Consider the following 23062-nt stretch of genomic DNA (forward strand, 5'->3'; position numbering starts at 1 on the left):
CCAATTCCTTCATTTGGTGAGTCAAATATGTCATAGGAGTTGGTTGACACAAGTGCTAGACCGGCAACACCTTCATCTTGAGTATGTTCAGAGTCGGAGTGATAGCTTCTCTCGGAGTGATGTTCAGAGTCGGAACCGGATACCCATTCACCAACATGAGCTTGATGTCTTCGTTTTGTGTAGCTCTTTGATGACTTGTCCTTCCTTTCCGAATCTTTGCTTCTCCGTGAGGGTCTTCGTTCATAACGATCATCTCTACTCCTTCTCTCTCTTGGCGGTGATTCTTCTCTTCTACTTCTTCTCTTTGGAGAATCTTCTCTTCTTTTGTAGGGTGCCGTACACTCATTGGAATAGTGTCCGGGTCTCCCACAATTGTAGCAATTGCGCTCTCGACTGGAAGATCTCTTGTCATTGTAGGACCTTGACTTAGAGCTTCTTTCTTTGCTTCTACTCTTGTAGAATTTGTTGAAATTCTTCACCATTAAGCTCAATTCTTCATTGAAGGTTTGTTTCTCACTTGATGATGTGGGGGCTTCACATGAGGCTTTGTAAGCACCACTTGACTTGTTGTGAAGTTCCTCCTTATCCTTGAGTGACATCTCATGAGCAACAATTCTACCAATGACCTCCGTTGGCTTGAGATTCTTGTAATTGGGCATCATTTGAATTAATGTGCACACGGTATCATATTTTCCATCCAATGCTCTTAGGATCTTCTTGATGATGAATCTGTCGGTCATCTCTTCACTCCCTAAGCCGGCAATCTCATTTGTGATAAGAGCAAGCCTAGAGTACATTTCAGCGACACCTTCACCATCCTTCATTTTGAACTTGTCAAGCTGACTTTGGAGCACATCCAACTTGGATTCCTTGACGGAGTCGGTACCTTCATGCATATCAACCAAAGTGTCCCAAATTTCCTTTGCATTCTCAAGACGGCTGATTTTGTTGAATTCTTCGGGGCACAATCCGTTGAAGATGATATCACAAGCTTGAGCGTTGTATTGCAGCATCTTCAATTCTTCCGCATTAGCTTCACGGTTCGGCTCTCTCCCATCAAAGAATTCACCTTGCAAGCCAATACAAATAATAGCCCAAACGGCGGGGTTATGTCCAAGAATATGCATTTTCATCTTATGCTTCCAACTAGCAAAATTAGTTCCATCAAAGTAAGGACCTCTACGGTGATAATTTCCCTCGCTAGACGCCATACTCTCCTAGGTTGTGAAACCAAGGCTATGACCACCAAAAGCTATGGAAATCAAAGCAAATGGAGACCAAAGCTCTGATACCACTTGTAGGACCTTGAAGTATGTCTAGAGGGGGGGGTGATTAGACTACTTGACCAATTAAAAACTTAACCTTTTCCCAATTTTAGAGTTTGGCAGATTTTAGCAATCTTTGGACAAGTCAAGCAATCATCACACAAATCAAGCAAGCATGCAAAGAGTATATAGGCAACGGAAATTAAAGCATGCAACTTGCAAGAAAGTAAAGGGAAGGGTTTGGAGGATTCAAACGCAGTTGGAGACACAGATGTTTTTGGCGTGGTTCCGATAGGTGGTGCTATCGTACATCCACGTTGATGGAGACTTCAACCCACGAAGGGTAACGGTTGCGCGAGTCCACGGAGGGCTCCACCCAAGAAGGGTCCACGAAGAAGCAACCTTGTCTATCCCACCATGGCCGTCGCCCACGAAGGACTTGCCTCACTAGCGGTAGATCTTCACGAAGTAGGCGATCTCCTTGCCCTTACAAACTCCTTGGTTCAACTCCACAATCTTGTCGGAGGCTCCCAAGTGACACCTAGCCAATCTAGGAGACGCCACTCTCCAAGAAGTAACAAATGGTGCGTTGATGATGAACTCCTTGCTCTTGTGCTTCAAATGATAGTCTCCCCAACATTCAACTCTCTCTCATAGGATTTGGATCTGGTGGAAAGAAGATTTGAGTGGAAAGCAACTTGGGGAAGGCTAGAGATCAAGATTCATATGGTAGGAATGGAATATCTTGGCCTCAACACATGAGTAGGTGGTTCTCTCTCAGAACTGGTAAGTTGGAAGAGTAGGCTTGTTCTGATGGCTCTCTCCACAAATGAAGAGGAGGTGGAGGGGTATATATAGCCTCCAGACAACATCTAACAGTTACACACAATTTACCAATCTCGGTGGGACCGAATCAACAAACTTGGTCAGACCGATTTAGTAAACCTAGTGACCATTAGGATTTTCGGTGGGACCGACATGCAACTCGGTAGGACCGATATGGTTAGGGTTAGGGCATAACGTAATCTCGGTGAGACTAATTACACATACTCGGTGAGACCGATTTTGGTAATTAGCTAACCAGAGAGTTGGTGAGGTAAACTCGGTGGGACCGATTTGCTCTTTTCGGTGAGACCGAAATGTTACAAAAGGGAAACAGAGAGTTTACATTGCAATCTCGGTGGGACCGATCGCTCACTCCGGTTAGACCGAAACGTTACGAAGGGAAACAGAGAGATTACAATCCCATCTCGGTGAGACCGAGATCCCTATCGGTGAGACCGATTTGCCTAGGGTTTGTGGCAGTGGCTATGACATTTGAACTCGGTGGCGCCGGATAGAAAGAATCAATGTGACCGATTTTGGCTTTAGGTTTAGGTCAAATGAGGATGTGAGAAAGTAGTTGAGGGTATTTGGAGCATATCACTAAGCACATGAAGCAAGTGGCTCATTAAGCAACACCTCATCCCTCCTTGATAGTATTGGCTTTTCCTATAGACTCAATGTGATATTGGATCACTGAAATATAAAATGTAGAGTCTTGAGCTTTTGAGCTTGAGCCAATCCTTTGTCCTTGATATTTTGAGGGATCCACTTTCATCATCCATGCCATGCCATTCATTGAACTTCCTGAAATAATAGTCTTGGAATAGCATTAGCTCAATGAGCTATATGTTGTTATGAATTATCAAAACCACCTAGGGATAGTTGCACTTTCATGGAAGTATTCTGTGTAATGAAAATTAAGCATGACCTAACTATATGATTTTGTAGGGATAAGCTTTCTTTGCCTATGTTATTTTGATAGGACATGATTATTTGTTAGTATGCTTTGAAGCATTATTATTTTTATGTTTTATAAGCTTTTATCTTGAATCATTTGGATCTGGATATTCATGCCACATTAAAGAAAATTACATTGAGACTTATGCTAGGTAGCATTCCACATCAAAAATTCTTTTTTTATCATTTACCTACTCGAGGACGAGCAGGAATTAAGCTTGGGGATGCTTGATACGTCCCCAACGTATCTATAATTTTTGATTGTTCCATGCTATTATATTACCCCTTTTGGATGTTTATGGGCTTTATTTTACACATTTATATCATTTTTGGGACTAACCTACTAACCGGAGGCCCATGCCGTATTGCTGTTTTTTTTGCCTATTTCAGTATTTCAAAGAAAAGGAATATGAAACGGAGTCCAAACGGAATGAAACCTTCGGAGGCGTGATTTTTGGAATGATCGTGATCCAGAGGACTTGGAGTGCAAGTCAAGAAACAACCGAGGCGGCCACGAGATAGGAGGGCGTGCCCCCCTGTAGGGCGCCCCCCGCTGTAGGGCGCGCCCCTGTCTCGTGGGCCCCTCGGGCGGCCACCAACGTACTTATTCCTCCTATATAAGCCTACGTTCCCCGAAAACATCCAGGGAGCAACCGAAACTCAATTTCCAGCGCCGTCACCTTTTGTATCCGCGAGATCCCATCTTGGAGCCTTCGCCAGGGTTCTGCCGGAGGGGGAATCGACCACGGATGGCTTCTACATCAACACCATAGCCCTTCCGATGAGTTGTGAGTAGGTTACCACAGACCTACGGGTCCATAGTTATTAGCTAGATGGCTTCTTCTCTCTTTTTGGATCTCAATACAATGTTCTCCCTCTCTCTTGTGGAGATCTATTCGATGTAATCTCTTTTTGCGGTGTGTTTGTCGAGATCCGATGAATTGTGGGTTTATGATCAAGTTTATCTATGAATAATATTTGAATCTTCTCTGAATTCTTTTATGTATGATTGAGTTATCTTTGCAAGTCTCTTCGAATTATCAGTTTGGTTTGGCCTACTAGATTGATCTTTCTTGCCATGGGAGAAGTGCTTAGCTTTGGGTTCAATCTTGCGGTGTCCTTACCCAGTGACAAAAAGGGTTGCAAGGCACGTATTGTATTGTTGCCATCGAGGATAAAAAGATGGGGTTTATATCATATTGCATGAGTTTATCCCTCTACATCATCTCATCTTGCTTAAGGTGTTACTCCGTTCTTATGAACTTAATACTCTAGATGTAGGCAGGAGTCGGTCGATGTGTGGAGTAATAGTAGTAGATGCAGGCAGGAGTCGATCTACTTGTTGTGGACGTGATGCCTATATACATGATAATGCCTAGATAATCTCATAATTATTTGCTTTTCTATCAATTGCTCAACGGTAATTTTTTCACCCACCGTAATACTTATGCTATCTTGAGAGAAGCCTCTAGTGAAACCTATGGCCCCCGGGTCTATCTCTTATCATATTTTCTTACAATCTAGTTTTATTTGCATCTTTACTTTTTGCATCTATATTATAAAATACCAAAAATATATTTATCTTATCATACTATCTCTATTAGATCTCACTTTCGCAAGTGGCCGTGAAGGGATTGACAACCCCTTTATTGTGTTTGTTGCGAGTTCTTTGTTTGTTTGTGTAGGTGCGTGGGACTTTTGAGGAGCCTCCTACTGGATTGATACCTTGGTTCTCAAAAACTGAGGGAAATACTTACACTATTCTGCTGCATCACCCTTTCCTCTTCAAAGAAAACCAACGCAAGCTCAAGACGTAGCTCCGAGCAGCACCTCAAGGTCGTTGACGACCTGAAGGAAACCTTCGCCAATCTGCGCTAGTACCAGATCAGGCTCACCCCAGAGAAGTGCGTGTTCGGTGTGCCGACCGGAAAGCTGCTCGGCTTCCTCGTCTTGGAACGCGGCATTGAGGCAAACCCAAAAAAGATCAAGGCCATTGAGCGCATGCGCAAGCCAACCTGGCTGTGCGATGTCCAGAAGTTCACCGGTTGCTTGGCCTCGGTCAGCCAGTTTCTCAGCTGGCTGGGCGAGAGGGCTTTGCCCCTGTATTAGTTGTTGAAGAAGACGTCGCCGTTCGAGTGGAACGACCAGGCGGATGAAGCATTCCATGATCTCAAGCGCATGCTCTCCACCGCACTTGTCCAGGCCGCCCCGGCCGACAAGGAGCCGCTGCTGCTATACATCGCCACCAGCTCGTGGTCGGTCAGCACAGTGTTGGTGGTCAAGAGACTAGAGAAGGGCAAGATCCAGTCCGTCCAGTGCCCGGTCTACTACCGGAGCGAGGTGCTTTCCACCTCTAAGCAGAATTACCCCGCACTACCAGAAGATGTGCTACGACGTGTACCTCACCGCCAAGAAGCTGAAGCAGTATTTTCAAGAGCATGTCATCATCGTGGTTAGGATGGCCCCCATCGGCGAGATCTTGGGCTGCCAGTATGCCTCCGGCCGGGTTGCCAAGTGGGTCGTCGAGCTGGCTAGCCACACCATCCTCTACGAGCCCCGCACTATGATCAAGTCTCAGGCGCTGGCCGACTTCCTCGTCGACTGGACAGAAACCCACTACCTACTGCCACCGCCGGATTCGACACACTGGCGCATACACTTCACGGCTCCAAGATGCGCTTTGGCTTGGGAGCCGACATCATGTTGTCTTCCTCGAAGGGCGATCGGTTGTGGTACGCGCTCCAGATGCACTTCGCCGCATCCAACAACGTCGTTGAGTACGAAGCCCTTGTGCATGGCCTCCAGCTTGCCAGGGAACTCGGTGTCCGGCGCATCCTGTGCTACGGCAAATCAGATCTGGTGGTCGAGTAGTGTTCCGACGAGTGGGATGCCCGGGATGCCAACATAACCGGCTATCACTTCTTGGTCCAACAGCTCTCCAACAACTTCAACGGCTACAAGTTCCTACACGTTCCGCGCGCGGAGAACATAGCTGCCAGCATGCTAGCCAAGATCAGCTCCTCCCGGCAAGCCATCCCGTCCGACGTCTCCCTCGAGCACTTGCACAAGCCATCTGTCAAGCCGGCTCCGGATTCCAAGTCCATCTTCATCCTGGATGAGCCCCACGCGTCCCTCCTCGACCCAGACCCGAGGGCTGCTGGTCCCAGCCTGGGGGCTGCCATGCCCAACCAAGTCCTCGGAGCTGCTGATCCCGGCCCGAGGGCTGCCATCTCGACCCCAGCGACCGTCAACCCCGGCCCGGGGGCTTCTGAACCCGGCCCGAGGGCTGGTGCACTCAACCCGGCCACCGCCGTCCCTGACCCCGGGGCTGCCGCCCCGGAACGCACCTAGGTGGTCATCTTCACCGTTGTAACGGCTCCGTCATGGGCCCAGCCAATCCTAGCCTTCCTGGAGAGTGGAGCGCTCCCATGGACAAGACCGAGGTCCGATAGGTTCAACACCGGGCGTCCGCCCATAGCATCATCAAGAATGAGCTCGTCAAGCACAGCGCACCGAGCATGTTCCAGCGCTGTGTCGAGTGAGACAAGGGCGTAGAGATCCTCCTCGACATACATCAGGGCGAGTGCTGGCACCACGCCACCTCCAGGTCCTTGGTGGCCAAGGCCTTCCGCCATGGTTTCTACTGGCCCATGACCCTCAAAGACACTGAGTCACTCATCCTCAAGTGTGAGGGTTGCCAATGGTTCAGCAAGCGCAGCCACCAGCCCGTTTCAGCCCTACAAACCATCTCGATCACCTGGTCTTTCGCCGTCTAGGGGTTGGACATGGTGGGACCTTTCAAGACCGCTCGAGGCGGCATGACGCACCTACTGGTGGCAGTTGACAAGTTCACCAAGTGGATTGAGGCGCGGCCGATCAAGAAGCTGGACGGGCTAACAGCCGTCCGGTTCGTCAAGGACATCGTGGTTCGCTATGGTGTTCTGCACATCATCATCACAGATAACGACACCAACTTTGCCAAGGGCGCTCTGGCGCAGTACTGCTCTGTCTTCGGCATCCGGCTTGAATTGGCCTCTGTCGCTCATCCTCAGTCCAACGGCCAGGTCGAGCGGGTTAACAGCTTGGCCTTTTCTGGCATCAAGCCATGACTCGTCGAGCCCCTCATCCGCTCAACCGACAGCTAGCTCGACGATCTGCCGACCATCCTCTGGTGTCTCCTGATGATGCTAAACCGGTCGACCAGGTTCACCCTGTTCTTCCTCGTTTACAGAGCCAAAGCTGTCATCCCGACCGACATCAAGTTTGACTCACCATGAGTCGCGATGTACATAGAAGTGCAAGCCAAGAAAGCCCATGCAGATGGCGTGGACCTACTCAAAGAAGCACGCCTATTGGCCCCTAGCCGATAGACCATCTACCAGCAAAGCCCGAGGCACTACCACAGCAATAAGATCAAGCCCCTCGCATTCCGCGAGGGAGACCTCGTCCTTCGGCTTGTCCAGCAGCAAGCCGACCAGCACAAGTTTGCCTCCCCATGGGAGGGCCCTTTCATCGTCAGCAAAGCCCTATGTGACCGCAACGCCTACTACCTCATCGACGCACGCAAGCCGAACAAGCGCAAGAGAGATATCGCCAGCGAAGAAACAAGCCAGCCCTGGAATGCAAAGCTCCTCCGTCCATTTTATAGTTAGCTGTATGAACGTATGTATCACTACCTTTTGAAGTTCAATTCAAGACAATGGGACCCCCGAACGACACTCGGGGGGGGGGGGAGGGGAGGTTACCTTTTCCTATCAAATTATTGTGTCTCACACATCCTTGTCAATTTTTATAAACCCTGCCGCCAGGTTGACTCGTCCAACCCGGGGGCTCAGAGGCTAGCCGGCTTGACAACCACCCGCCGTCTCCCTTAGCGCAACCCGGCGTGCCCGAGTTGCCGAGGCCCTCCACTTCGCCCTAAGCCATAGTCTGGCTTCAGCTATTGGCCGGCAAGAATTATGGGCCGAAGCGCTGGCACACCAAAAAATGTCGAGTTGGACTCGCCGGATCGGCCAACCCGACCTCACCGCACTAAGTTGTCGCCAGCCGGCCCAGTGGGTGTTTTGCTCGCGCTCAACATTAGAAAGGCCTAAGTACTGCACGCTCTCTCCCAATGCTGAACCCCTTGTCACAAACCGGAACCTGGCTGTCTGACTCACGCGGGGGGGGGGGGGGAGCTCGAATAAGGAGCAAGCAAGGAAAGTTCTTAAGAATGAGGAACATAATCACAAACACTTGTGAAAATATTTACATTATAGAAAACAATGGCCCATGGACGGAGTTCATTACAATCACCATACACCCCAGTGGGTGGGTGGGATTATCACTTATCAATTGTGATAAATGAAAGCAGGACGGCTTCAAGCAGTTCTAGCATCGGGTTGCGCGACCACCGGCTCCTCCGCGGTGACCTTCGGGTTCTCCGTGGTGCCGGTGTCATCCAACCCGGTGTCGTTATCTGCATAGGGGCCCGACTCCTCGGAACTACCCAAAGGGCCGTCAAGCACCAGCCCAAAGTTGTCGGGAGGAAACTCCCTGTCGTCTTTGGTTCGCTGTATCTGGAACTCATCGTGCGATGCAAATGAGGCCAGGTAGCTGGCCCGCCTCCGCCTGCAGCTGGGGCTCCGTGCCGGCTCACTAGGCCACTAGCTGGTCCAGGTTCAGACTCGGGTACCAGGACATGATGAACCGCAACACCAGGTCTGCGCCGACTTGAGCGATGGAGACACGCCATGCATGAAGCTGTGCTAGTCTGGCTTGCAGCCACCACGCCAACCGCGTAAAGCTGTTGGGATCAACAGCGCCAGGAGAAAGGGCTGCCGCCATCCTCACTCCGACTTCGGACAACCGTGCCGTCTGCTGGTCCAGGGTCCAGAGGCGGGCCTTAGGGGCATGCATGATCTCGGAGAAACTCCAGGCGATGTTCGGGTCGAGTCCAGCACCCACATCCACTTGGGTCATCCGATGAGCAAGCACGTCCACCGCTGTCGTCTCCCGCGTCTCCAGGAAGTACTCTGTTGAGTAGAGAAGCAAGACAGTTAGCCATGAAAAAATTCAGCCGACTTGCAACCCGGCAAAACTAGCAAAGAAACACTTACTGATGAGGAGCTCGTCCAGATGCTGCACCTCACACAACATATCGTGCCGCTCCAAGTCTCCGGCGCGGCGGCGTGCCTCAAGCGCCTTCTCCAGCTTGGCGTGGTTGTCAACGGCTGCCTTCAGCTCGTTGTCCTTGGCGGCGGCGGCCTTCTCATGCTCTTATCGAAGGTGGAGGAGTTCGGCTCGATGGGCCTCCGCCGCCTTGGTGGCCTCCACCTTCAGCCGCTCCACTTCGGCCTGGAGCTGGCTCTTGTCATAAGCCAACTAGTCATGCTGCTGGTTAGTTTTGGCGAGCGCTTGGTGGGCTTCCGCCACCTTGGCGGCCTCCGTCTTCGACTAGTCGGGTTCGCAGGTCCAGCACCTCAGCAGCAGCGGCTGTGTGGCAAAGTCCTAAGTCAAGATGACGACAGAAAATAAAGACAATTTAAGATTTGACCCAACTGCTTCGCAGTTGGCTCGAATCTCGGGGGCTACACCCACAGAAGGAGTGATACGTCTCCAATGTATCTATAATTTTTGATTGTTCCATGCTGTTATATTATCATTCTTCGATGTTTTACAATCATTTTATAGCAACTTTATATCATTTTTTGGGACTAACCTATTGACATAGTGCCCAGTGCCAGTTGTTGTTTTTGCTTGTTTTTTACTTCGCAGTAAATCAATACCACACGGAGTCCAAATGCAGCAAAACTGTTTGGTGATTTTTTCTGGACCAGAAGAGACCTGTTGGGCCAAAGAAGTACCAGAGGGGGGCTCCAAGGGGAGCACAGCCCACCTGGCGTGCCTGGGGGTCCAGACGTGCCCTGGTGGGTTGTGCCCACCTCGACCGCCTCCAGCACAACCTCTTTGCTCTATAAATACCCCAGTATTCCAGAAACCCTGGGGGAGTCAACGAAAAAAATTTCCAGCCGTCGCAAGTACCAGAAACCACAGATCCAATCTAGACACCATCACAGAGGAGTTTATCATCCTCATTGGTGCCTCTCTAATGATGTGTGAGTAGTTCATTTTAGACCTACGGGTCCTTAGTTAGTAGCTAGATGGCTTTCTCTCTCTCTTTTAATTCTTAATACAATGGTCTCTTGGAGATCTATTTGATGTAGCTCTTTTTGCGGTGTGTTTGTAGGGATCCGATGATCTATATTTTTATCCATGAAAGTTATTTGAGCCTTTTGATCTCTTATGTGCACGATTACATATAGCCTTGTATTTCTTCTTCGAATCTTTGGTTTATTTAGGACGAACTAGATCGAGTTTTCTTGCGATGGGAAGAGGTGATTTGCAATGGGTTCGATCTTACGGTGCTCGATCCTAGTGACAGAAGGGGAAACGACACATATGTATCGTTGCTATTAAGGATAACAAGATGGGGTCTATTCCTATATGAGTAGATCTTGTCTACATCATGTCATCGTTCTTATTGCATTACACCGTTTTCTCCATGAACTTAATACACTAGATGCATGCTAGATAGCGGTCGATGTGTGGAGTAATAGTAGTAGATGAAGGCAGGAGTCGATGTACCAACCTTTGATGTGATGTCTATACAATGATCATTACCTGGATATCGTCATAATTATTTGAAGTTCTATCAATTTCCCAACCATAATTTGTTTACCCATCGTATGCTATTTTTCTTGAGAGAAGCCACTAGTGAAATCTACGGCCCCCCAGGTCCCTTCTTTGTCATATTTGCCTTCGAGATCTATTTTTATTTGCTTTTATTTTGAGCTCTATATTTCCAAAAAACCCAAAATAATTTGCTGCACTTTATTTTATTTGCATTATATTTATCCAATCTCCTACAATTTATCTCTCGTCCATGTGACAATTTCTGGCACCATTATCCCAAAGGGATTGACAACCCCTTTAACACCTCGGGTTGCAAGTATTTGTTCTTTGTGTGCAGGTACCGTTTATGCAGTGTTGCTTGGTTATCCTACTGGTTAAATAAGCTTGGTCTCATCACTTAGGAAAATACCTACCGTTGCTGTGATGCATCATCCCTTCCTCCATGGGGAAATACCGACGTAGTTCAAGCCAACATCAAAAGGAATTTCTGGCGCCGTTGCCAGGGAGACATCATCAACATACACCAGGTTCCTAATCACAAATCTCGTCTCCTTGCAATTTACATTATTTGCCATTTGCCTCTCATTTTCCTCTCCCCCACTTCACAAAATTTGCCATTTTATTTGACCTCTTTTTCGTTCGCCCTTATCTCGTCAGATCTATTTTTGAGTGCAATCTTGTTGCGTAGTCACGATGACTCAAGAGAACACCAAGTTGTGTGATTTCTCCAATACCAACAACAATGACCTTATTAGCACTCCGATTAGTCCTCCAACCACTAGTGCAGAGTCTTGTGATATTAATGCTGCTTTGTTGAATCTTGTTACGAAAGATCAATTTTCCGGTACTCCCAGTGAGGATGCCATGTCCCATCTTAACATATTCGTGGAATTATGCAATATGAAAAAGAAAAAAACATGTGGAAAATGATATTGTGAAGTCAAAATTATTCCCATTTTCTTTGCGAGATCATGCAAAAAATTTGTTTTCTTCTTTGCCTCGCAATAGTATCGATTCTTGGGATAATTGCAAGGATGCTTTCATTACTAAGTATTTTCCTCCCGCAAAAATTATTTCCCTTAGGACACAAATCATGAATTTTAAGCAACTTGAGCATGAACATGTTGCACAATCTTGGGAAAGAATGAAATTGATGCTAAGAAATTTCCCTACTCATGGTTTAAATCTTTGGATGACCATACAATTATTTTATGCAGGATTGAATTTTAATTCTAGAAATCTTTTAGATTCCGCCGCAGGTGGTACTTTTATGGAAATTAATTTGGGTGAAGCTACTAAATTGCTCGACAATATTATGGAAAATTATTCACAATGGCATACCGAAAGAACTCCTACTAATAAAAAAGTTAATTAGGTTGAAGAAATTTCTTCTTTTAGTGAAAAAGTTGATGCTCTTATGAATTTGTTGTTAATAAAAGTGCTCCTATTGATTTTAATGATGTGCCTTTGTCTACCTTGATTGAGCAAAAAGTGATGCCGTAGATGTGAATTTTATCTCACGAAACAATTTCAATAATAATGCTTATAGAAGCAATTTTAATCCTAGGCCTTTTCCTAATAATTCCTCTAATAATTATGGTAATTCCTATGGTAATACTTCTTAGAATAATAATAGGAACACCTCTTATCTTGAAAATAATATTAAAGAATTTATCAATATTCAAAAGGTTTTCAATGCTACAATGGAAGAAAAGTTGAATAAGATTGATGATATGTCTAGAAGCATTGATAGAATTTCTCATGATGTAAAAAATCTCAAGATCAAAAGTTTTGTGCGCAAGGTTGAGGCAATTTTTCAACGCTTTATATGTTTCTATGGATGAAAGTAAGAAAAGAACCTCTATGCTTAGAGCTAAAAGAATTTTTTTAGAAAAAGCATTTTCTAGCGATTGCTTTCATAAAAATGATGAAGATATTAAAATGATTGGTGTTTCTTCTGTTGATTCTTTGTTTAGCAAAATTTATATTTATGACAAAGGGACTAGATAAGAGTCAACTTTAGCTAGAAGGTGTCCCGATAATTTGGAGGGTGAAAATCTTGTTGAGAAAATTGATAAAAGTGGGTTTGGAGAGGTCAAAACTTAAACTAGTGATATGCCCACTCTTTTGGATTACAAAGACTTTAATTATAATAATTGCTCTTTGATTGATTTTATTTCTTTGTTGCAATCCATGATAAATTCACCCCATGCTTATGAACAAAATAAAGCTTTTACTAAACATATTGTTGATGCTATGATGAAAGCTTTGGAAGAAAAGTTGGAATTAGAGATTTCAATTCCTAGAAAATTACATGATGAATGGGAACCTAGTATCAAAGTAAATATTAAAAATTATGAGTGTTTTGCTTTATGTGACTTGGGTGCTAGTGTTTCTACAATTCCGAAATCTTTATGTGATGTGCTTGGTCTTACCGATATTGAAGAATGTTCTCTAAATTTGCACTTAGCGGATTCTACTATTAAAAAGACTATGGGAAGAATTAATCATGTTCTTATTCTTTCCAATAGGAATTATGTGCCCATATATTTTATTGCTCTTGATATTCATTGCAATCCATCTTGTCCAATTATTCTTGGTAGACCGTTTTTACGTACTATCGGTGCCATGATTGCTATGAAAGAAGGCAATATTAAATTTCAATTTCCAAAAAGGAAGGCTATGGAACACTTCCCTATAACTAGAATTAAGCCACCCTATGAATCAATCATGAGGGCATCATATGGATCTAGAAATAAAGATGACAATACTTAGATCTTTGCCTTATGCCTAGCTAGGGGCGTAAAATGATAGCGCTTGTTGGGAGGCAAACCAATGAATAAAATTTATTTTGGCCTTTTTCTTTATGTTTTGAGTGTTTACACAATTATGCATCTGTTATGATTGTGTTTTTTATGTTTTAGCTAGTGTTTATGCCAAGCGAAGCCTTTGGGATCATGTTGGGTGATAGTTGATACGATCTTGTTGAAAAACAGAAACTTTTGCACCCAGTAATTTTTTTTTCATAAATTACAGAAATGTGCTTTTGCTCTGAATTTTTTACAAAAGATTTACATACAAATTTCCCACGTTGTCCTAATTGTTCAGAATTTTTGGGGTTACAGAAGTATGCGAAGTATTCAGATTACTACAGACTGTTCTGTTTTTGACAGATTCTGTTTTCTTTGCATTGTGTGCTTATTTTGATGAATCTATGGTTTGTATTGGAGGGTATAAGCTATAATAAAGTTGGAATACAGTATATATAATGCAATAATAAAATATTTATTGGTTTGCAACAGTACTTAGAGTAGTGATTTGTTTTGATATACTAACGGATCTCACAAAGGTTTCGTTGAGTTTTGTGTGATTCAAGTTTTCAAGTTTTGGGTGTGATCACACTGGTTGAAGGAATAAGGAGTAAGAAGAGCCTAAGCTTGGAGATTCTCCATGGCATCCCAATCTATTATCTAAAATAGAAGCAAGCAATTAAGCTTGGGGATGTGTGAGTGGCATCCCCTCTTTCTTCTAATGACCATGAGTATTTTACTTGGAACTATATTTTTATTCGTCAGATATCATGAGTTTCGCTTGGAGCGTCTTGTATGATATGAGTCTTTGCTTGTTTTTCTTTTTATTTTGTGTCATCTATCCTTGCTGGACACACCTATTTGAGGGAACCAAAATGATGCTATGACTTGTTAGAATTGCTCTCTATGCTTCACTTAAATCATTATGAGCTCTGGAACTGCTCTAGTGCTTCACTTATATCTTTCTGAGCATGCTGTGCTTTAGTATATTTGAAGAAATTCTCTCATGCTTCACTTAGATTTATTTGAGAGTTAGCAATTTTTTTAAGAAATTCTCTCTTGCTTCACTTAAATTATTTTTAGAGAAGAAATTTTCTATGCTCATGTTCTTGACTTAGATTTGTTTGAGCTATCAATAGCAACATATGAAATTAGTCCCAAAGTGATAGATATTCAAGAGGGATATAATAAAAAACTTTCATAAAGATCATTGGACAAAATAAACTTGATTCTTTGTAATAGTTTTGTGATATGTTGATAGTGATATGTGAGTCATGTTAATGAGTAATTATGTTTTATTAAGAATATTGGTGTTAAGGTTTGTGATTCCCTATGCAAGCACGAAAGTCAATAGTTATGCAATGAAATTACATCCAACTTGTGGTGCATTATTCGGTCTTTGTTTTGCTTAATGCTCGCTTATGAGATTTTTTGTTTCTTGGTTGGATGTTTCCCAATCTTTTGCTAGCCTTCACTTGCACTAAGTATGATCATTACTTGTGCATCCAAAATCGTTAAACCCAGTTTTGCCATATGAGTCCACTATACCTACCTATATGTGGTATTTCCATGCCGTTCTAAGAAAATTTGTATGCGCCATCTCTAATTTTTAAAATAAATTTCCTTTTTATGTGCTCATACCGCTCATGAAATGGTAGGGGGTAGCTGATATTTTTCCATGCTAGATGTGTTTTTCTTAGGATGAGTGTTTATTCACTTGTGATTGCACAAGAGTATGGCAAAGGTATTAGGGATGCCCAGTCCCAAAATGAAAAATGAATTTACTTTGTGTTGTCAAATAATAAATTCCTTGGAAAGTGTTTGTGTGGACGACACCCATGGATTCGGTTAGCCGTGGAATGTGAAAGTATGGTGGAAAAAGGAATACAATTTATTTTCTGTTTGGGAACCGCCTATGATATATCTAGCATGAAAGTATTGGGAACTACTAGATCGTTTTCGTTGACAGGAAAGGCATGCTACCCAAAATGTTTTATCTCTATCTTTTTCACTTTGAGCTCTGGCACAGCTACAAATCCCTACTTCCCTCTATGAAGGGCCTTTCTATTTACTTTAAGCAATTTTATTTTTATTTGAGTCTCCACCTTCTCTTATAAAGCACCAACTAAGGGGCACTATGATCGTACTTGAGCATTGGGTGTAGCTAATATGAGAGTGTGTTTCATGAATGGATCAATGATTGAGCATAATGGGCATGGGATAACTTTCTTTAGTATTGATATTTTGAAAGACATGGTTGCTTGTTGATATGCTTGAGTATTGAAATCTTCATGTCCAAACTAGACTATTGCTTTGAATCATATAAAAGTCCAAATGTCCATGCTACCACTGGTATGCGTCGGTGCTATACAAACGGTTTTTAATCCCTTTCCACGACGGAATTTGGAACCGTCGCCAAGAAAGTGTGGGTGATAGGGGGGGTCCTTCCCACAGGACCTAGAAATCGTCGGGGATAGGCCCTCCTAGGACACCAAATGAGTTCATGTGCGATCGGGTGACCCATGGAAACCCAATCATTTCCGTAGGTATGTACATCCCACACTGTGAATCCCAGAAAACATTTCCATAGGTATGTACATCCCACACGATGAATCCTAGAAAAACATTTCTGTAGGTATGTATATCACACACAGTCAATCCAAGGAATATGTTTCCGTTCTTATATACATCACACACAGTCAATTCAGGGAAAATGTTCCATTCGTATGTACATCCCACACAGGTTTATGTATAGGCTCGTGTATGATACGTGTAACTCTCACACACGCTCTGCCTTGGTTAACTGTTTGCTTTTATCAACTACATCACACACGATTTGATGAAGAAAACTGTGTGGCATTGGGCTATCCATCACAAGCGATTTTACTTCTAGAACCGTTTGCAAAGTTCCATGACCCATTTCGCAGATTTATTCCTTTACAATTAATAATTCCAATATTATGGAAACTCACATTTCATATCGAGCAGTTGTTTGCCAATTTCATATCAGGCACATAGATATATTTTAACATCACAGTACAATAGCTACCGAAAAACAACACAATAGAACGTATAGATAGTTCAACTTCATAAGAACAATATTAGAACAATATATTCATTTCCCTAATCAAGATCATCTAGGCTCGCCTTATCCACCTTGCTTTCAGTTCAATAAGAACATGTTTTGCACTGGCCAACTGGGAAAGTGCCTCCTCCTTCGCCAACACCATCTTAGCAAAGTCTGATTTAAAAAAATCTGAGCTCATTCTCCACCTTCCTCTTTTTTTTCTGCATCTTCAAATATTCTTTAGCGTTGACAACACTATCTCTAAGCCTACCTCTGTTCTCTTCCCGATACATTCTCTAGAGCTTTTCTAGGCTCATCTTCAAAGACTGTTGCCACTCTTGATCAATCCACTCCAGGTAAGAACACTTCCGTTCATCCTATAATATTTAGAACTAGATCTGTAAAAAATGTAGGGAAAATGGGTTTATAGCAACATAGAAAATCACCAATACTTATTTTGAAAAACTGAAGAAACAGGTTAATTATGACATATCTTGTTAAAAAGATCAATGTGCAAATGAATTTATTTCTACTCACACAACAACCAAATTCTGAAACATCAGAAGCTACAATTAACTACAACAACGCTACAAGTTCTTAGTCATGTACTATAAATAACAAATTGAACTTTTTAAGAGGAAGGTAAATATAACTGCAACAGCATAGCAACAGTGTTTAGATGATAGCAAATTGATACTAACAGGTGTGTACATATACAAATTTAGTAACATAGAACTAATAGCACTAAGGCGTCCACTATGTATGCCAAAACTGGTGTAAAGACAACTGTTGCTACATCTCGCACCGGTGCCCTGCACTGGCAAGCCGATGTAGCGGAAAAACAATCAGGGACCTGAACTCCGGAGCATCTAGTTGCTCCGACGCCCAGTTCCTTCGTGCCATAAAGATTTAGTATTTTACTGCTTGGCTGCTCGAATGTGTGGACAAGTTAGCTCCACAAACTGCTGAAGCGGTGCCAAATAATTTTCTAATGGCACCGCTGATGAGATGTCAACATTTTTAGATACTAGGTACAAACGGTGACACTGTCTTAGGATGCGTTTGGTTGAAGGTGTGATATGAATGGGTTCGGACCGTGACAGTGTCTGAATCGCATCTAACAAATGATTTGTAACAACGAAAGAGGGTCTAACCTTCTCTGCACATGCCAGAAAACTTCCTCCCACTATCCACAGATTCAAATAGAATTAGCTTCACGCATGGAGATTGATGGTGACAATGAGCAGACAGATCTTCAGGCATCCCGCTCCATTCGTTGCAACTGATGGTCCTAGGGAACTACAAGAGGAAGAAATGACTTAAATCGACCGTCGGGTAAAAATCCTTCAAAGTCATAGCCAGAGAGAGAGAGAGAGAGAGAAGATAGGCATACCCGGGTGGTGAAGGAGTCGTCGTCATCGTCGGAACCGCTAGAGAGGTCTTTGAAGAAGACCATGGCGACCCTGGTGGTAGGATGCGAGACAACGAGAGCGAGGAAGCAAGCGAGGAAGCGGCTATAGCTTAGGAAGGAAGGAAGGGGGAAACAGGGGAAATGTGATTTGTGGTCGGGGAGAAAAGGGGACGGGAAGGGGGAGGGTAGATATTCGGCGGTAGGCCAAAAATTTCGAAATGTGGAGGGAAACTTTGCACGCGCTGCCGCCGGACACCATTCACTTTGAACGATAGTGTGCATCGCAAACGATTCTTCTGCGTAACATGCATGGGATGAGTTTGATAATTGAAATTTTGGTGGAAATTTCCGCGCGTACGTCATTGCGTAATTTAACATTGCTTGCTAATTTGGGCACACAAAAGAGCGTACAGCACACAGACTAGACTTACCGAATCGAACAATTTTAGTAATTAAACAGAGACAGTTCACCTAAACATTGTTCTAACAAAAGACTAGCATTAAAAACAAATCCTAAGTACGAATAATTTTAACAAATATGCCGCCATGCTGGCCTATGCATCGCCGGTGTGAGATGAGACGTCGATGACTTGTGCTGGCGACATGCCGCCCTTGGTGGACTCCGCTTCCCCACTGCCAAAGTCGACCGCGTCCTCGTCCTCGTCCTTGGTGCCGCCCTCAAGGTTGTAGTACTCGTAGTTGTGGCTGTGCCAGAGCTCGTGTTGGTACTCCACCACCAATTCCTCGATGGATAGACTCTTCTCTACCTCGACCTGGGCCACGCGCAACTCCTCCTCCCGACGCTCCTCAATCTCCACTGCCTCCTGCATCTCCAGCTCTCGCTCGACGACTTCATGAGGAAGTAGGTGCTCCATGGCCACCACCGCCTTTTCGGACATGGGTTGCATGCTGGATTCCGAGGTGGCCTGGAATATCTTGGCGTGGATGGCCTCGATCTGGGCCAGGGCGACATCGGTGGCACGGACGGCAGCTCGAGCGCTCTCAGCTTTTGGGGCCGCCGTCGCAGAAGCAGCTGCAGCTGTCTCGGCTGCTGTCGGCTGCCGCAGGTGCCCTCTCGGCGGAAGCGGCCATGCTCAATGCATATGCGGCGGCACTCTCGGTGAAGGAGGTCGCTCTCTCGGTGCAGACGGCCACACTCAGGGGGGAGGGGGACGCGACCATCGTACGGGCCTTCATGAAGTGTTTCCATGACGTCATATTTGCAAGAAGGGGGGTGCGGGAATGGGGATCAGGATTTGTGGATTCGGGGGTTGCCGGCACTAGAGAAGACGAGCCGACGAAGCTTAAGGAGGAAGACTTAAATAGACCCAGAAGTTTTCATCGCAAACGATTCCTACAAAACAATTGTGTGTGATGCTGTAGATATTTTTAATTAGCTGTGAAAGACGAATTTGGATTAAAGTGGCAACGGATGGTGTTTTAAATGTATGAGAAAATTTCTAGTACTAATACTACTGTCATGTCAAATTTGGAAAATTTCAGGGGTCATTTGATCTTTTAAGACACTTAAGTGATTTTCTAGCCATTTAATGACCGTAATTGAAATTTGAACTACATATACACGCAGCAGCTAACCAAAACGGTTTGAAAAGTCATATTTAGTGTACTTGTGTGTGATTTAATTCCACGTGCAGTAAATTGGAAGGAATTTTCAAACATATTGGTCTAAAGGCTATGACACAATTAAGCATTGAGTGCCATGGCATTTAAATTCCAAAAAATTAAAAACATGAAACCTTGCTTGAGGTAATGTCATACCACCAAGATGATGTGGTACAAAAATTGGCTTGTTTCACGAAAGTTTGGACACACACCCTCACAAACCGGAGCAACTCACTAGAAGGCTCGTGGTTCCGAGAGGGAACAATGCATGTTTGCTGATGATCAGCAGATAGCTTCCTCTTACGGCCTTCAAAAATTTTCTACGTGTAATGTGCACTGATACTAACTGTCATATGAAAATTTGGAAAATTTCAGGGGTCATTTTGACCTTTTGAAGACATTTAAGTGATTTTCTAGCCATTTAATGACCGTAACTCAAATTCAAACTAGATGTACATGCAACGGCTAACCATAATTGTTTGAAAAATCATGTTTGTGTACTTGTGTGCGAGTTTTCCATGGGCAGTAAATTAGAAGGAATTTTCAAACATATTGGTCTTACGACATGGACACATGCATGGAGTGCCATGGCATTTTAATTCCAAAATATTAAAAAATAACCAGGAAAACATGAAACTTTGCTTGATGTAATGTCATGCCACCAAGTTGATGTGGTACAAAAATTGGCCTGTTTGGTGAAAGTTTGGACACACACCCTCACAAACCGGAGCAATTCACTAGAAGGCTCGTTGTTCCGAGAGGGAACAATGCATGTTTGATGACTAACGACATATAGCTTCCTCTTATGGCCTTCAAAATTTTTCTACGTGTAATATGCACTGATACAAACTGTCATGTGAAAATTTGGAAAATTACAGGGGTCATTTGACCTTTTGAAGACATTTAAGTGATTACCTAGCCATTTAATGACCGTAATTCTAATTTGAACTAGATGTGCATGCAATGGCTAACCATAACGGTTTGAAAAATCATATATGTTTACTTGTGTGCGAGTTAATTCCATGTGCAGTAAATTAGAAGGAATTTTAAAACATATTGGTCTCATGGCATGGACACATGTACATGCATGGAGTGCCATGGCATTTTAATTCCAAAATACTAAAAAATGATCAGGAAAACATGAAACTTTGCTTGATGTAATGTCATGCCACCAAGATGACGTGGTACAAAAATTGGCCCGTTTGACAAAAGTTTGGACACACCCCTCACAAACCGGAGCAACTCACTAGAAGGCTCGTGGTTCCGAGAGGGAACAATGCATGTTTGATGACGAACGGCAAATAGCTTCCTCTTACGGCCTTCAAAATGTTTCTACGTGTAATGTGCACCGATACAAACTGTCATGTGAAAATTTGAAACATTTCAGGGGTCATTTGACCTTTTGAAGACATTTAAGTGATTCCTAGCCATTTAATGACCGTAATTCAAATTTGAACTACATCTACATGCAATGGCTAACCATAATGGTTTGAAAAATCATATTTGTGTACTTGTGTGCGAGTTAATTACATGTGCAATAAAGTAGAAGGAATTTTCAAACATATTGGTCTCATGGTATGGACACATGTGCATGCACGGGGTGCCATGGCATTTTTATTCCAAAACATTTAAAAATGATAAGAAGAACATGAAACATTGCTTGATGTAATGTCATGCCACCAAGATGATGTGCTACAAAAATTGGTCTGTTTGACAAAAGTTTGGACACTCACCCCTCACAAACCAGAGCAGCTCACTAGAAGGCTCGTGGTTCCGAGAAGGGAACAATGCATTGTCGGTGTACTAGATTAGGGGTACCCTAGTACCCCGAACTTGTGCATGGGCAGTTGCAACATCCCGCGGCAAAGGCTTGCCGGGTGATCGACAAGATCCCCCATGGTTCCCTTGCAGCCATCCAAGAACAAAGTATTTAGGCTAAGGAGACAAGACCCCGGCAAGGGGAGCTTGCCGGGAAGGCCAACCAAGGCGCTCCAATGAACTTGCCGCGACACGCCACGCGCCCCGGCAAGGCGACAAGGCCCCGACAAGAGGAGCTTGCCAGGAAGACAAACTAGGGTACCTTGAAGCCCGGTGAGCGACAAGCTTCCAGACCCGACAAGATAACAACAGCGGCAAGGCGCTTGCCGCGGCAGGCGGCCACTCTACGTCCACGCTCCAGCGCATCCACCAACGTGTCGCTCTGGAGGCCTCTCCGGGCTTACGTGGCGGGAGGCTGTGCAGCCAGCGGTGCGCAGTGGCATGCGAAGCTGACAAGATTGCCATCGTGGCGAACGGTGGCGCCCCTAACGGTCCTTTTCTGCACTGTTCAGGCGACTCAGACGGGCATTTAATGCCCTTGTCCCCTGCCGTCAGGGTTAGGTAGGGTGCACTGTACAAGCAACTGTATCAACTACCTCGCTTTTTACGTTTTTACCCTCCTCTGCGTTGCCACCTGTCGGTGACCCCTTTAGCGTATAAAAGGAGGCCCATGCGCAACGTAGAGGGGGTTCGGCTCATAGGTTCGGAGCCTCAGACAGTTTGCTTCGATCCATCCGTAGCCCAGAGAACATCACACTCTCGCTTTGGAGAGCAAGAACACCAGATAATACAACCAGACAAGCAGCAGTAGGAGTGTTATCTCTCCGGAGAGCTCCGAAGCTGGGTAAACTGCTCGTGTGCCTCGCCTCGATCTGCTCTTCGTGCGATCTCCGCCCCCCGCCGAACCGAAAGGGGCCCGGTCCGCCGGCCCCATAGGTGTTCGTGGATCAGTTTCCCCGACATCTTTGGCGCGCCAGGTAGGGGGCGTCGAGATTGTGTGAACCTGATCCGGTGTTCACACGAGCTAGATCTTCATTCCCTTCATCAACATGCCACCGAAGAAGAAGACTTCGGCGGCAGCCGCTCCGTCCACGTCATTTCCGCCACCGTTGGAGCAAACGGGTGGTGGAGTGGACGCCGGCGGAAGAACAGCCGTCGATGAGGGTGCTCACAGTGCTGCCAAGTCCAAGGACAAGGCTGCACAAACCTCGGCGACTGTACATGTTCCGCGCCACTCTCAGGAGGCGCAAGATCAACAGCACCATGGCGCTCGCAGCACCATGCGCATGTTAGACCAAGGCCAAGCTGGTGGATCTCGGGGCGCTCAAGACCAGCATGCACGCCAGCATGCTGGCACGAGCGGGGCACGGTCGCCTGGACGGGATACTGCTCCTTCTAACATAGTTAGAAGTTCGAGCACGTCCCGCTCCTCGCGCCGTCCGCCACTGCCACCCACTACCCAGCAGAAGCTTTGGCGCGAGCTCAACTTCTCCTAGATTACCCTCCGACGTCGGACAAGATCGACGAATGGAGGGCCACCATTCAGAGTCTCATCGGCTACGCCAACGGCGACACTCCACGGCGGCCGAGCGCGTCGCCGCCGCGGCAGGAC

Source organism: Triticum aestivum, chromosome 3B, assembly GCF_018294505.1.
Source record: "Triticum aestivum cultivar Chinese Spring chromosome 3B, IWGSC CS RefSeq v2.1, whole genome shotgun sequence".
Lineage (NCBI taxonomy): Eukaryota > Viridiplantae > Streptophyta > Magnoliopsida > Poales > Poaceae > Triticum > Triticum aestivum.